Genomic DNA, 13737 nt, shown 5'->3' with positions numbered 1-13737 from the left:
CATGTTTCGGTCTGGCGCCATCTCTTGGACAAATTTGGAATTTCAGCTCTACCAATTTATTCCTGTGAACAATCCATATTCACCATTTGCACCATCTCTTCTCCCCCATGTTACATGACAGCTCAGAACACGGGGATGTGCTGTACCATACAGAAGTGCGGTGGCTGAGCAGGAGCAAAGTCATCAAGCGATTTTTTGAGCTTAGGGAAGACATTGCTCTTTTTATGCAGAGTAAAGGAAAACTCATGTCTGAACTATCAGATCCAAAGTGGATGTGTGACTTTGCTGTGTTGTGTGACATAACCGACCATCTCGCCCAGCTGAATCAGAAGCTGCAGGGACACAAACAAGTCATTACGCAGATGTCCGACAAGGTCACGGCTTTCCAGCGTAAATTGGACTTATGGATGTGACAAGTGAAACAGGACAATCTTTTCCACTTTCCTGTTTTTCTGAGTATGTCAGCCTCATTTCCCAAGACTTTTTCATGTGCCCAGTTGGCTACCAAACTGAGCTGGTTAAAGACTGAGTTTGATCGGCGCTTCTCTGACTTCAGAGCACAACAGTCTGGCTTTGACATCTTTGCCAATCCGTTCACCACCGATGTCTGCACTGCACCCCGACACCTTCAGATGGTGCTAATTGAGCTTAAAGGGAAATGTGCTTTCGGGAGTTTGCAAACATATTTTTTAAGGTTGTGTTAAACTTATAATCATATTAATATCTAGTATTGGAGTGCTCGTGTGGATTGGTGGGGGCCGAAGAATGTGCAGGCAAACTGCATGAACTTGTTTTCTTCGAAGTGTTGTGGAATAGGCCCGGATAGGGAGTACCGGAGGAGACCACCTCAAGGTCGGTGAGGAACGAGAACAGCACGTCTATGTGGCCCGGCTTCGCGGGGAAATCCAACCACCTGACCTCAGCGATAACACCGACACGGGGAGGAGATGGCCATCGACCAATCATCTCACAATATTTTGCATGCTTTAATATTCATATTGTGTTTCTTTAAAACTGGGCAACCCGGAAGAATGTGTCGTCTTTTGGTGGTCACAAAAACGCACGAGCTTTAGTGTGAGGGACCCGGGACCCAGGCCTGTATTAGTGCGCTTTGTCAGGAATAAACAATTGGTAAATTTGGTCTGATTGATCTACTGGTCTTCTCTTTGACAGAACGAACTCGCAAAATTGTTAGGTGTGCCAGTGTGTGGATTAGGACATAGCAATTTATGTGTTCAGTGTTGATCGCAATTTGGAGTCAGATCAATAACTAAAATCCGTAACCTAACAAGCTTCAAAGCAACAGTGGCCTGAGAGCAAAATTCCAGGATGCTGCAATCCAGGACTTTTACCATCTGCTGCCCCCTGGTTTGATGCCACAGCTTCAACTTCATGCTGCCCGTGTTCTGTCCATGTTTGGGAGCACCTATCTGTGCGAACAGTTTTTTCCCATAATGAATCTGAGCAAAAACAAGCACAGATCATGCCTCACGGATGACAACCTCCATGCTGTGCTACGCATTGCCTCACCACAGGATCTCAAACCAGACATTGACACACTGGCAACAGGAATACGGTGTCAGACATCTGGTCAGAAAACACACAGGTAAGCATTTTTTTAAAAACGTAATTAAAATATAATAAAATGTAATTCAACCAAGAGGAAGAACAGTTAAACATTGTGCAATTTAACGATTGTGCTTTCATTTTGTTTTGTGTTTATCATTTTCAGAACATGATCAATCGATAGTAGAGAGAGAATCCACTTGGTGTGTTCAAGGACAGGCAGCATCTCCTCATCAAAGACTAACCGAAAAACTTGACCAATATAGTTGTATAACTGAGCCAACCTTTATTTTGGTATTTTTAGTTGATTACATATTTATGTGTAGCTGCTGTTGTAATTATTTAATGTTAGCAGGTCTTATGTGTGTATGCAGACAAATTGTTGTCATCAAACCATCAGTTGGATGCAAGGCTGTGTGCAGCCTTTTTTGTAAAATGTCATACAGTTTTATGTTATTTTTCTTCATTCACTTGGACAGTTTGATCCTTCATTAATGGATTTATGTGGGTTTTCATAAGCTCACAAGGATTTATGTAAGAGGAACAAGCAAACATGTTTTCTATGCAACTGTAATTGTCACTTGAATAAGTTATAATAAATAATGAGTTATTTAACATTAAGGACTAGTTACATTTATTTTTCATTACATTCGAATACATTTAGCTACATTTATAAGTTACATCTGGCCCTTTGAGGACAGCCATTATGCTGATGTGGCCCTCGGTGAAAATGAGTTTGACACCTCTGGTTTAAAGCCTTCTACACAGCCAATGTGACGGACGAAGAATACGATGCCGTGACCGCCAGAAACAACTGTGATATCAGCCTGTATCTGCTACCTGAACCCGCTACAAAAAGCAGAAGGAAACTGTCATCTTCCGCCAAAGACTGTGAACCTGAGCCGCTAGCCAACGGCAAGGACCTGGGAATTGCAGATGATGACTCTCTGACAGTGAATGCTCAACGGAGAGCAATGGCGGGCATTTCAGACAGCCCCAATAGGCAAACAATACCGCAAGCTAACACAGTTATGGAACTGAAGGAATGCTATACGAAATATATAAAGCCATGTCACATAGCCCTTACCAAGTTAAAAGAGCTGACCATAAATGACAGCCTACTTGTCGAGAATGGCGACTCTGGCAAAAGGGTGGAAAAGGCACGACCCAGATATACAACACACAAAGGACGACGGAAAGCCAATTACCAGGATGGGAATAGGTTTTTGACTGGAGAGCTCATATGGGGGAAGATAGAGGGCTTCCCTTGGTGGCCCGGCTTGGTGATTCCTTGGAAAACCAAAATTTCACCTCCAGGTGTGCGGAGGGTTGAATGATTAGGTGATGGAACCCTCTCAAAGATCCCAACGGAAGCTTTGATGCCTTTTCGGAATTTCACTCAATGTTTCTGCAAAAATTCATTTGCCAGCCTGCCCACTTACAAGGCCACCATCTTCCAAGTGATAGAGCTGGCAAGTGAACGCTCTGAGAAGTCCTTTGAAGAAGGAGATGAAGAAAAAGAAATGAATCTGATGCTGGACTGGGCAGTGAAAGGATTTCTACTATCAGGGCCGCAGGGATTTTTGCCACCTGCCATTCACGAGGCTGGCCAATTGTCCAATTCGGATTCGACTGAGTCTGACTACCAAGCGTCTGTGAAAAGGAAACATGCTTTTAAGAGTCGGGCAAGCACCTGCAACTACAGCTTCACAAGAGACACTTTAATTGAGAGGCTTCGAGACAAAGGCACAAAAATCGAAGATTGTTGTTTGGCTTGCGGGTCGCCTGACGTGGTCGTGCATCACCCATTGTTTGAAGGCGGTCTTTGTTTCAAATGCAAAGAAAACTTTACAGAAACACTGTATCGCTATGATAAAGATGGCTACCAGTCGTACTGCACCGTTTGCTGTGGCGGAACAGAAGTCATTCTTTGTGGTAACGCCAGCTGTTGCAAATGTTTCTGTAAGAAGTGTGTGGAGATCCTGGTGGGAACCTTTCATGACCTGAAAGATATTGATCCATGGAGCTGCTACATTTGCCAGCCAACGCAGTGCGAGGGAAAGCTCAAACTCAGGCCAGACTGGAGTGTTAAGGTCCAAGACTTCTTTGCCAACAACAATGCCATGGAGTTTGAGCCTCACAGAGTTTACCCGGCCATTGCCGCAAGCCCTTGAAAGTTCTGTCGCTCTTTGACGGCATCGCAACAGGATACCTGGTGCTCAAAGACCTTGGCTTCAAGGTGGAATGCTACACTGCATCAGAGATTTGTGAGGATTCCATCGCGGTGGGTATGATCAAGCACACTGGCAAGATTGAATACGTCAACGACGTCCGCACCATCACAAGGAAACACCTTGCTGAATGGGGCCCTTTTGACCTGCTGATTGGAGGAAGTCCAGTGACCAAGTGACCTTTCTCTCCGCAGCACTGGTGACTGATAATCAAGCCCAATTAAACAGGACCCTTGGACACTAATCCTGCTGTGAGGGAGGGAGGCAGCCAAATGTTTTCAGGTTTTCATTTCCAAACTTTTCGCCATGCCGCCCAAAAAAAATGAGGGCTACGACGAACTCAAATCATCCATTGACTTGATACGGCTAGACCTTACCACACTCCTAGAGCAGCAAGCCACCCTGCTCCAGCTAACGTCTGAACTAACGGAGCTTAAGAAATTATCCAAGGAGAAAAATGAGAAAATCCTGTCGCTTGTACCGAGAGTAGATGCACAGTAGAGCAGTACTCCCGACAAGAAGACCTCATAATCACTGGTCTTAAAACAACACACCGCTCCTATGCCAGGGCGGCGGGTCCTTCGGATCCCTCAACAGATGACTCTCCATCGGATGAACTGTCAACACTGGAAAATCAGGTAGTACAGTTTTTCGAGAGTAAGCATATGGATCTCCAGAAAGGAAACATTGCCGCTTGTCACACACTCCCAAGAAACCGAAAACGACCAAAAGATACTCCTATAATTATTATTTGGTTCGTCAATAGGAAACATAAGGTGGATCTTTTGAAGCAAGGGAGGAAACTAAAAGGAACGGATGTTTACCTAAATGAACACCTCACTACGAAGAATGCTGAGATAGCCTGGAACGCACGCAAACTGAAGAAGGAAAACAAGATTCTCGCAACGTGGGTCAGAAACTGCAAAGTATGGATTAAAACAAACGGAGCAACACCAGAAGATGTCAAAACCCTCGTTGTGAGTGAACTGGAAGAACTGAAGATCAATGGCCTGGTGCAACCTAACACCTACAATGGCTGAACTGATGACCATAAACTGGTACCTATTGGACTCTCCTGACGAGAATGGTGGATTACAGCGGAGCACAACATGGCAAACAGAAACTGGCGGGGAGGACATCCAACTCAGGTAGACCGTCCCCTGACGCCCTTCATGGCATCCAGTGACACTCTCAATAATGCAGGAATTTCTGTCCCACCGAATCTAGACTCTTTATTATTTAATTCATTTGACCTAGAGAATGTTACTGCTGGTATTTATGAGTCCTTCTTGAACCCAGATACTAATTACACTTCCCTAAAATCTGTTGAATTGTCATGCGAATATTTTTCTGAAGATATGTTTAACAAACTGTGCAACACTCCTCCTGGCCACTGCCAAACAAATGTATTCTCCACTGTCCACTTTAATGTACGGAGTATCTCTAAAAATCATGATGGTCTCCAAACCTATTTATCAACCTTAACACATTCATTTTCAGTAATAGCTCTTACTGAAACCTGGATGGTTGATAATACATCTGGCTACCCTCTCTCTCACTACACTCCTATACACTCATGTAGACCAAACAAGCAAAGTGGTGGTGTCTCACTGTATGTGATTGATAATTTCAATTTCTCTCCCAGAAAGGATCTAAGTGCTAACTTTGATATGACTGTAGCAGAATCTGTGTTTATAGAACTTTCATCTTGCTCACTTATAAACAACAAAAATGTGATAATTGGATGTATATATAGACCACCAGATTCTGATAAAATCACTTTCAATGAAGCCCTCGACTCCACTCTAGAAATCATAAACAAAGAAAATAAATTGTGTGACTATAATATTAATTTACTTGAAACTAAGCAGTCACATACAGCAGACTTCTTTAATACATTATACTCCAGTAACTTCTTCCCTCTTATTAACAAACCCTCCAGGATCACAAGCTCAACGGCCACTCTCATTGACAACATTTTATTTAATTCTCTAGACTACAAAATGACATCTGGCCTGTTGATCTGTGATGTATCTGATCATCTTCCTGTCTTCAATTTCATCCACAATGATAGTGGTCCAAAAATCAAAGGTTATACTGGTGATCAAATGAAATTCCGCAAATTTACCGAGAAAAACATTTATAAAACATTTTATATCTATCATCAGCTCTGTGTCATGGGATGAGGTTATCCTGTTGCAAGATGTCAACAAAGCCTATCACTCCTTTCTAACAATACTCACATATGTATTAGAGTCTTCATTTCCTTTAATTTCTAATCGTAAAAATAACTCCAAAGGATAACGGATGAACTAAAAAAATCTTCACATAAAAAAAAAAAAACTTTATAGAAAATCTATTGCAAATCCCACTCCTATAAATATAGAAACATACAAGAAATATAAAAATAAATTTACAGTATTGCTAAGGAAAACCAAACAAACTTACTATGCTGATAAATTTACTCAAGCCTCTGGTGACATCAAAACAACATGGAATCTTATCAACCATTTATTACATCGCAAAAAATCTAAAACATCTACCCCAAATGAGATGCTGGGGAAAAATGGAGCCCATTCAAACCCAGTAGATATTTCTAATGGTTTCAATGATTTCTTTGTAAATGTTGGCGCTACCTTGGCATCTAGCTTCTCAACCTCTGATACAAGCCCCTGTTGCCTAATTAAAGGGCAGTTTCCTTCACTCTCCATTCTTGACCCTCCTAGTGTTGAGGAAGTTTACAGCATTGTCATGAGCTTGAAAAACTCGGCCCCTGGCCATGACGAGATCAGAAGCTTACTCATTAAGAGAATCATCCATTCAATAATAATCCCAATAACACACATTTTCTCCTTATCTTTAAAATTTGGCATTGTACCCCAAGAACTAAAAATTGCTAAAGTCATTCCTATTTTCAAAGCTGGCGAGACAAATGAATATGGTAATTTTCGGCCCATATCCATTCTTCCATGCTTCTCCAAGATTCTAGAAAAATTGGTTTATTCAAGATTGGCAAAGCATCTAGAAACAAATAATATTCTTTACAAGCACCAATATGGTTTCCGCAAAACGTTTTCCACTGAGCATGCACTGCTTCAGCTTGTCAACCATATCTCAACAGCTCTTGACAATAAGAAATTCGCTCTTGGTGTCTATCAGGTTCAAGATCAGCAAAAGGATCAGCAGACAAAACCAGTGAGGCAGAATATTGAGTCTTTTCTCGCGAGGAGTGCATCCAGACTTACAGCAATCCAAATACACTAAAGGTCTGTTTACACCCCTCACTCTTTTTATTTAGGAAATGCCCTACCCACAATGTGAGACTAGCCCCTGGGGTGGGGGAAAGCGCGGGCTTTGTCTCATGATTCTATGTGAAAAGAGAAGTTGCAGACAGGATGCCATGAGAAACAAAAAGAGTGCAAGGACAAAATGCTATGTGAAATAAGAAGTCACAGACATCAACAAGATAGTTTGAGCTATCAACAGCTTTCTTGGATTCCCAGAGATGTAGAAGGTCAGGAAGCTCCAGACAGCATCGTATGACTTGTGGACTGGTGGACGTCTGCAAGGCGAAACAGCAAGCATTCTGTGCAATAATTTTATTAATAAATACTCATTAGGGAACGCATGATAACATATATATACAATTTATCTAACAGTGTCTTTCTAGATCTAACTAAAGCATTTGATACTGTCGACCATAAGATCCTTATCGCTAAGCTAGAGAGATATGGAGTGAAGGATTCTGCCCTGAAATGGTTCACAAACTATTTTGCCAACAGAGAACAATACGTATATTTATTGTTTCACTTTTCATGGGGTCCCGCAGGGCTCAATATTGGGTCCTCTATTATTTTTGGTGTACATAAATGATTTTTCCATGTCTTGTTCAAATTTTCTCCCTTTGTTATTTGCGGATGATACCAACCTCATTGCCACCCACGATGACTTTAATTCCCTCATTGCAAGTGTGAATGCTGAGTTGTACGCTATTACAAAATGGTTCAAAATAAATAAGTTGACACTAAATATAAAAAAATGTAACTTCATGAGCTTCTGCAATATAAACAAATCTTACCCCAAAGAACAGACCAAAATTTACATAAACAATAACGAAATCCATCAAGTTACTAGCACCAAATTCCTAGGAGTTATAGTAGACGAACACTTAAATTGGTCCGAACATATTGATTTGGTTTGCAAAAGATCTATGAAAATTCTAGGTATTTTACGAAAAGTTTGTCCCTTGGTCCATCCTTCTGCTCATCGCACTCTGTATGATAGTTTCCTGTTTCCTGTACTCAATTACTGCAACATAATCTGGGCAGCCACATATCCAACATACCTCAACAAATTACTCATCTTACAAAAGAAGTTCCGGAGAATAATCTCTTATTCAAATAGATATGAACCATCGGCACCACTGTTTAGAAATTATTCATTACTGCCAATTGATAAAGTAAACATTCATCAAACCTGTCTACTCATCCATAAATACATATATAGGAAACACTGTCTTCCAGCCACTTTTCATAATTTCTTCACATTTGCATCAGACTTTCATTCTTATCCAACAAGTCAGAGGGACAATCTTCACCCACCTTTCTGTCGAACATCACGCCATCAATATAATAGCCATTTTAGAGGGCCCTCACTCTGGAATAAACTACCAATCCATATCCGATCCATATCTGCACAGGCTGCTTTTACAAAGCACCTGAAACACCACCTTCTCCACTCATGATCCTACCAGTCCATAATTACTCCACCGCACTCAGCTGATCTATACTATGATCATCAACTTAATCCACAATTTTGACTCCGATTCTTCCATGTTTTGTTTTGTTATTTTCTGTTTACAGTTCTTCTGTTTCCTTTTAGCTATTCCTATCTGGTATCTCTTTGATTGCTTCAACATCGATAAGTGTCTATTTTGTTTCGCTTGTTTCTTATTTTAGTATCATGTATCTGTTTATGTATGTATACATACACTCGTATATATGCATATATAAATATGAAAAAATTAATATTTAGCTTGTTATGCTTTTGTTTATTTACTTATACATATATATATTTTTCTTTTCTTTTTCTTAAACACTTGAATGACATTTGACTGCACAGCACTTTGTTTCTGCACTTTGTTTGTATATAAAACAGGAGTGGAGCTTCTTACAAGCCCGAAGCTTCGTCTCCCTCCTTGCACTGTTATTTGTGCTAAACAATAAACTAAACTAAACTAAACTAAGTCCTAGCAACGATCTTTCCATGGGCAAATATCCTACGGAAAGGATTGTTTGAGGGCACCGGAAGACTCTTCTTAGAAATCTACCGCATTTTGACGTTGCCGATGCCGAAGGAGGGTGACGACCGGCCTTTTTTCTGGCTCTTTGAAAATGTGGTGTTCGTGTCCAGCAGAGACAAGACGGACATCTGCAGATTCCTGGAGTGCATTCCAATTATCATCGATGCCGTCCGTGACTGTCAGCCCTGTACATCGAGCTTGCTACTTCTGGGGAAACCTCCTAGGTATGAATTGGCCGGCAGCCCCATCCCTGGATTAAAAAGTGAATCTTCAGGATTGTTTAGAAGTTGGCCGTGCAGCAAAGCTGGACAAGGTGTGAACCATCACAAGAAAAACTCCATGGTTCAAGGGAAATTGGGACTTCCTGTCATCATGAAAGGCGTCATCATGTGGTGTACCCAAATGGAGCAGGTTTTTGGTTTCCCCAAACACTACACGGATGTGAAGAACATGGACTGCCTGCAGCGCCAGAGGGTCCCGGGGTGTTCCTAGAGCGTTGCCGCCATTTGCAACCTGATGGCGCCACTCAAGGATTATTTTGAATGTGAATCGCACCAGCCAAGTCTGTAAGGCCGTATATGCATGAATACCGTTTCTGGACTAAAAACCGCACCTGAATAAAACCCACGCCAGATAAAATTAGGGGAAAGTCTGCATAATAAGCTGGAGGTGTTTTAATGTCTTATTTCCATATATATGCACAAATCATACAGAATGATCAAAGTCATGAAAAACCCATCGATAATCCGCACTGGACTATAAAATGCAGGGTTCAAAGCTTGTGCAAAAAGTAGCGGTTTATAGTCCAGAAAATACAATACTTCCATGCATGAGCATGAGAGCTCTTCCCGGAACACCAAATGTTTGCCACTGTATATTGGTGTCCTCCTACAATTCAAAAAACATGTGTGTAAATTGGCCTTGGGTGAGAATGTGTTTTCAATGTGCTTTGCAATTGGCTGCCCACTGGTCCAGGGTGTTCTCTGCCACTTGCAACCCTACTAAAGAAAAAAGATAAATTGATGTACTTTTTGAAAATAAATGTTTTAATGTCATAACGTATGGTTACGTTGGTTAAAGGGAAGTGTGTAGTAAAAAAAATATCACTTTTTTATTCAATTGCAAAGCTGCCGTCATGGTCTGCCTGTAGTAGAGAAACGGAAGGCGTGACAGTGAGCTGTCGACCATCTGTCCGGTGTGCCCGCGATGTGTGCAACGTAAGTCACACTTTGTTTCACATCGGTTGTTTACTAGCGGAAAAATATGACATACATGTTTTTTTTTTTGCCTTTTTAAATTTCAAACTCCCAATTTAAATGGTGCCACACTCTACTGTATGATGTCACAAACAGGACAGCAGACCTTCTTCCGAAATCTCGCAGAGAAGGATTCATAGCTGTGTATTGATCTTTCTGGCATACATGAAATATTTAAACTGTGAAGGCTGCCTCTTGGTAATTACTGTTAGCATAGCAAGCATTAAAGATATAGAACTGGGACTAAATCTAACGGTTGTATTCATTAGAAACTGTTTTCTGTTCTCCTTTATTTATTTATAGTCTTTCAAAAACACTTGTACGATGGAGGCCAGCATCATGGAACGCAAACTCCCAAACCAGCGTGGCAATCGTGACTTCTGCTGATTCATCTATGGAACAATCAAGGGCACCTCTGGCAGCTCTTCGCTTTGACTTGGACATCCACTTTTTTTTTTTTTTTAACATGATGTCTTTTATGTGCCCTCTCTGCATCCATTGCAGCCTGGTGATCCTGAAAGGGGGATCCTCCCATCTGTGGTCCCTTCTGAAGGTTTCTCATTTTTCCCCTGGTAGGGGTTTTTTGAGTTTTTCCTTGCCCTTTTGGGAGCTTAAGATCAGGGGGTGCTTTGAGAATAATTGCCAATTTGTCTATGTGAAGCCCTTTGAGACTGCTTGTGATTTATTTATTTATTTATTTGTTAACTTGTTTGATTGCTTATTTATTGTTTAATCATACATTTATTTGGTTACTTTGTTATTTTCGACAGTGCTTTGAACTCTAAAGTTGTAATCATTTTGATTTGCACAATGTCTGGACTTTCTACATTTCTTTGCCTCAAACCATGTTTACATTACCTTTTGTATATGCTTCCCAAGTCTGTCTAATACCATCTACAATCATGCTACAGTTGAATTAAATTTAAAAAAAACACTTGTTCTGTTTATGCGGAGTAGAGATGAATGCTAATTTATTCAGCAACTTTTTATTTTTCCCCACTTGTCTCACATAGCAGTACAATCCCTCTTGCGCAACACAGCACACCCCACTGACAACATTATGTGAGACCTCCTCTAACACACTATATATATATTATTATAGTATCAACATGCAATAATACCACATCACTGACTTTTGATATTAATAATAAAAAACATGTTCAAACATAACTTTTTCAAGTCAAAAACAGTACTTTTACCCCACTACTGTCTTTCATTCAGCTGTAAAAAATAAATTATTCTGTTTTTTGCCCACAAAAATCACCAACTTGGTTTGGTTTATCATGTTTTGTGTTTTCACAATTTAAAATTGAATACATTTAAATCAAATCCAGTTTGTTCATTTTATTTTTGTTGATGTTTTTTCTTATGTTTATTATGTATTGAATCAGGCGGCTCGGTGAGGCACTGGGTCGCATGTCCACCTCGCAGTTAGGAGGGTGCGGGTTCGATTCCACCTCCTGTGCAGAGTTTGCATGTTCTCCCCGGGCCTGCGTGGGTTTTCTCCGGGCACTCTGGTTTCCTCCCTCATCCAAAACATGCTTGGTAGGCCGATTGAAGACTAGGTGTGAGTGTGAGTGCAAATGGTTGTTTGTCTGTGTGTGCCCTGCGATTGGCTGGCATCCGGTTCAGGGTGTCCCCCGCCTACTACCCGATGATGGCTGGGATAGGCTCCAGCACGCCCGCGACCCCTGTGGGAACTAAGCGGTTCAGACAATGGATGGATGGATGGATGTATTGAATCAGTAAAACATTACATGTCCTGACGGTTTATTGTGGTAAAAAAACAAGTGAATTGACTTTATTTCCTACTTCCGGATATTATTCACATTGCTGTGATTGTTTACGGCAATGGGTCCTATTTTAATAGTCTTCGGTGTGACCTGGCTGGGTTTTGATCTCACAACCTTCAAGTTTCAAGTTGGACACTCTACCACTAGGCCACTGAGTTGTGTTGCTTGTGTTGCTTTTAGTTTATATAAACTTTGAGCTTTTTTTTTTTTTTAACTTTTAGCAGATGCACTGATCGTTTGGCATTTTTAAATTCGTTGTACATGTGACAATGACAATAAAGATCTATCTATTTATCTATCTGTGTAACTAATAAAGTTGTGACGCTATGCCCAAACAGCTTTTTTTTTTTTTTTTTTACTCCACCATGCATAGAAGCGGGTGGAGACCCCAAGCTGCCCTCGTTACTGCAAACCTGAAGACAGAGGTAAGTGGTTTTCTCAGGTATCTCTCCTCCAACTTGAAATTTGATTTTGGATAAATACTTTGATAAACACAGACATGTGCATAGTTCGTTATTTATTTATTTATTTTTAACCTAGACTGTTGTGTTGGTGTGCAAAATATTGTTTCCAAACTGAGTGGAAGTTAATCAAGTATTCTATGATTCTGCTGTTCATTTACTATACTTGGAAAAAATATTGTCCTGTTGTTGCAATGGTCTTTTTCTGAGGTACATTCTGATGAACTTGCAATGAATTAACTCCATCAGATGCATGAAAGTGAAAATAAGTTGTAAAACAAGCATAGGCGGCACTTTTAAATCTGCTATATTGTTTTACCTGTGAAAATTAATGCTGTATCATAAGAAGGCCGTTCAAAGTCTGTGCGCAAGGCTTTTGCACGAGGAAAATTGGCCGTCCATGTGTGCACAATGGGACAAAATGGCCACTGCCATACCCATGTGCTTGCAATTGGAGACATTGGTGGTTTAAAGTCAAAGTGGTTACACAAACAAACAAAGGAAGATTAGCAAAATCACATACTACAAATACAAGCAACATTTCATGTTGCTTTGGCCGCTTTCGGTCATCCGTTTTGCAATTTGTTCGAGTGAAGTGCTTTTCCTTTTTGTAAATGCTGCAGTGGGACATGCATTCGCCAGATTGACAAGTACTTCGCACATTTTTTAAAATTTTCTTCATAGACTTGGAATGAAATGGAAGTGTGTATATAAAACAAATCTGAAAAATTTCTCATCATTATCATTTGGCACTTTCTCTTTCAGAATGAACAAAAAAGTTATTAAAGCGCAAGCGGTCGGGATGCGAAAAGACCTTCGGGCCAGAGGGTGGAAGTTGGGTGCTACGGGCTGTGAAATGGATGGGCATTTTGAAAACATAACTGTTGCCCTCTGTGATGGTTCAGCCTCTTTCAAGATGACTCTTTTCAATAATCTGGAGAGCAAAGTCACAGAGGGCAACAGTTATGTTTTCGTCCATTTTATGGAGGAACCAGGAAACCCCAAGGTTCTTCTCTGTCAGAAGACCAGCAAAGTATATATGGGGGCGGAGGTGGACATCAGCGACGCTTTGAGGGCTGAGGCCCTCAAGCTCATTTTCCCCCAGTCGTTGCCAATGTCTCTCAACGA

At 40.8% G+C, this 13737-nt stretch overlaps 2 pseudogenes across 1 annotated transcript; both read left to right on the top strand.

The window, feature by feature from the left end:
* The first annotated feature begins 107 nt into the window (after window positions 1-107).
* LOC148379550 (DNA (cytosine-5)-methyltransferase 3A-like) lies at window positions 108-3976 on the top strand (annotated as a pseudogene).
* A 4031-nt stretch (window positions 3977-8007) lies between these two features.
* Window positions 8008-13462, top strand: LOC148379549 (DNA (cytosine-5)-methyltransferase 3C pseudogene; annotated as a pseudogene). Its single transcript, XR_015855537.1, has 4 exons — window positions 8008-8020; window positions 9050-10553; window positions 10659-11900; window positions 12522-13462. The product of XR_015855537.1 is annotated as a DNA (cytosine-5)-methyltransferase 3C pseudogene (transcript).
* Window positions 13463-13737: the final 275 nt, after the last annotated feature.

The sequence above is a fragment of the Syngnathus floridae genome, chromosome 22, assembly GCF_059516105.1.
Source record: "Syngnathus floridae isolate MCC-2025c chromosome 22, RoL_Sflo_1.0, whole genome shotgun sequence".
NCBI lineage: Eukaryota > Metazoa > Chordata > Actinopteri > Syngnathiformes > Syngnathidae > Syngnathus > Syngnathus floridae.
This window is presented reverse-complemented; position numbering and strand designations above follow the sequence as displayed.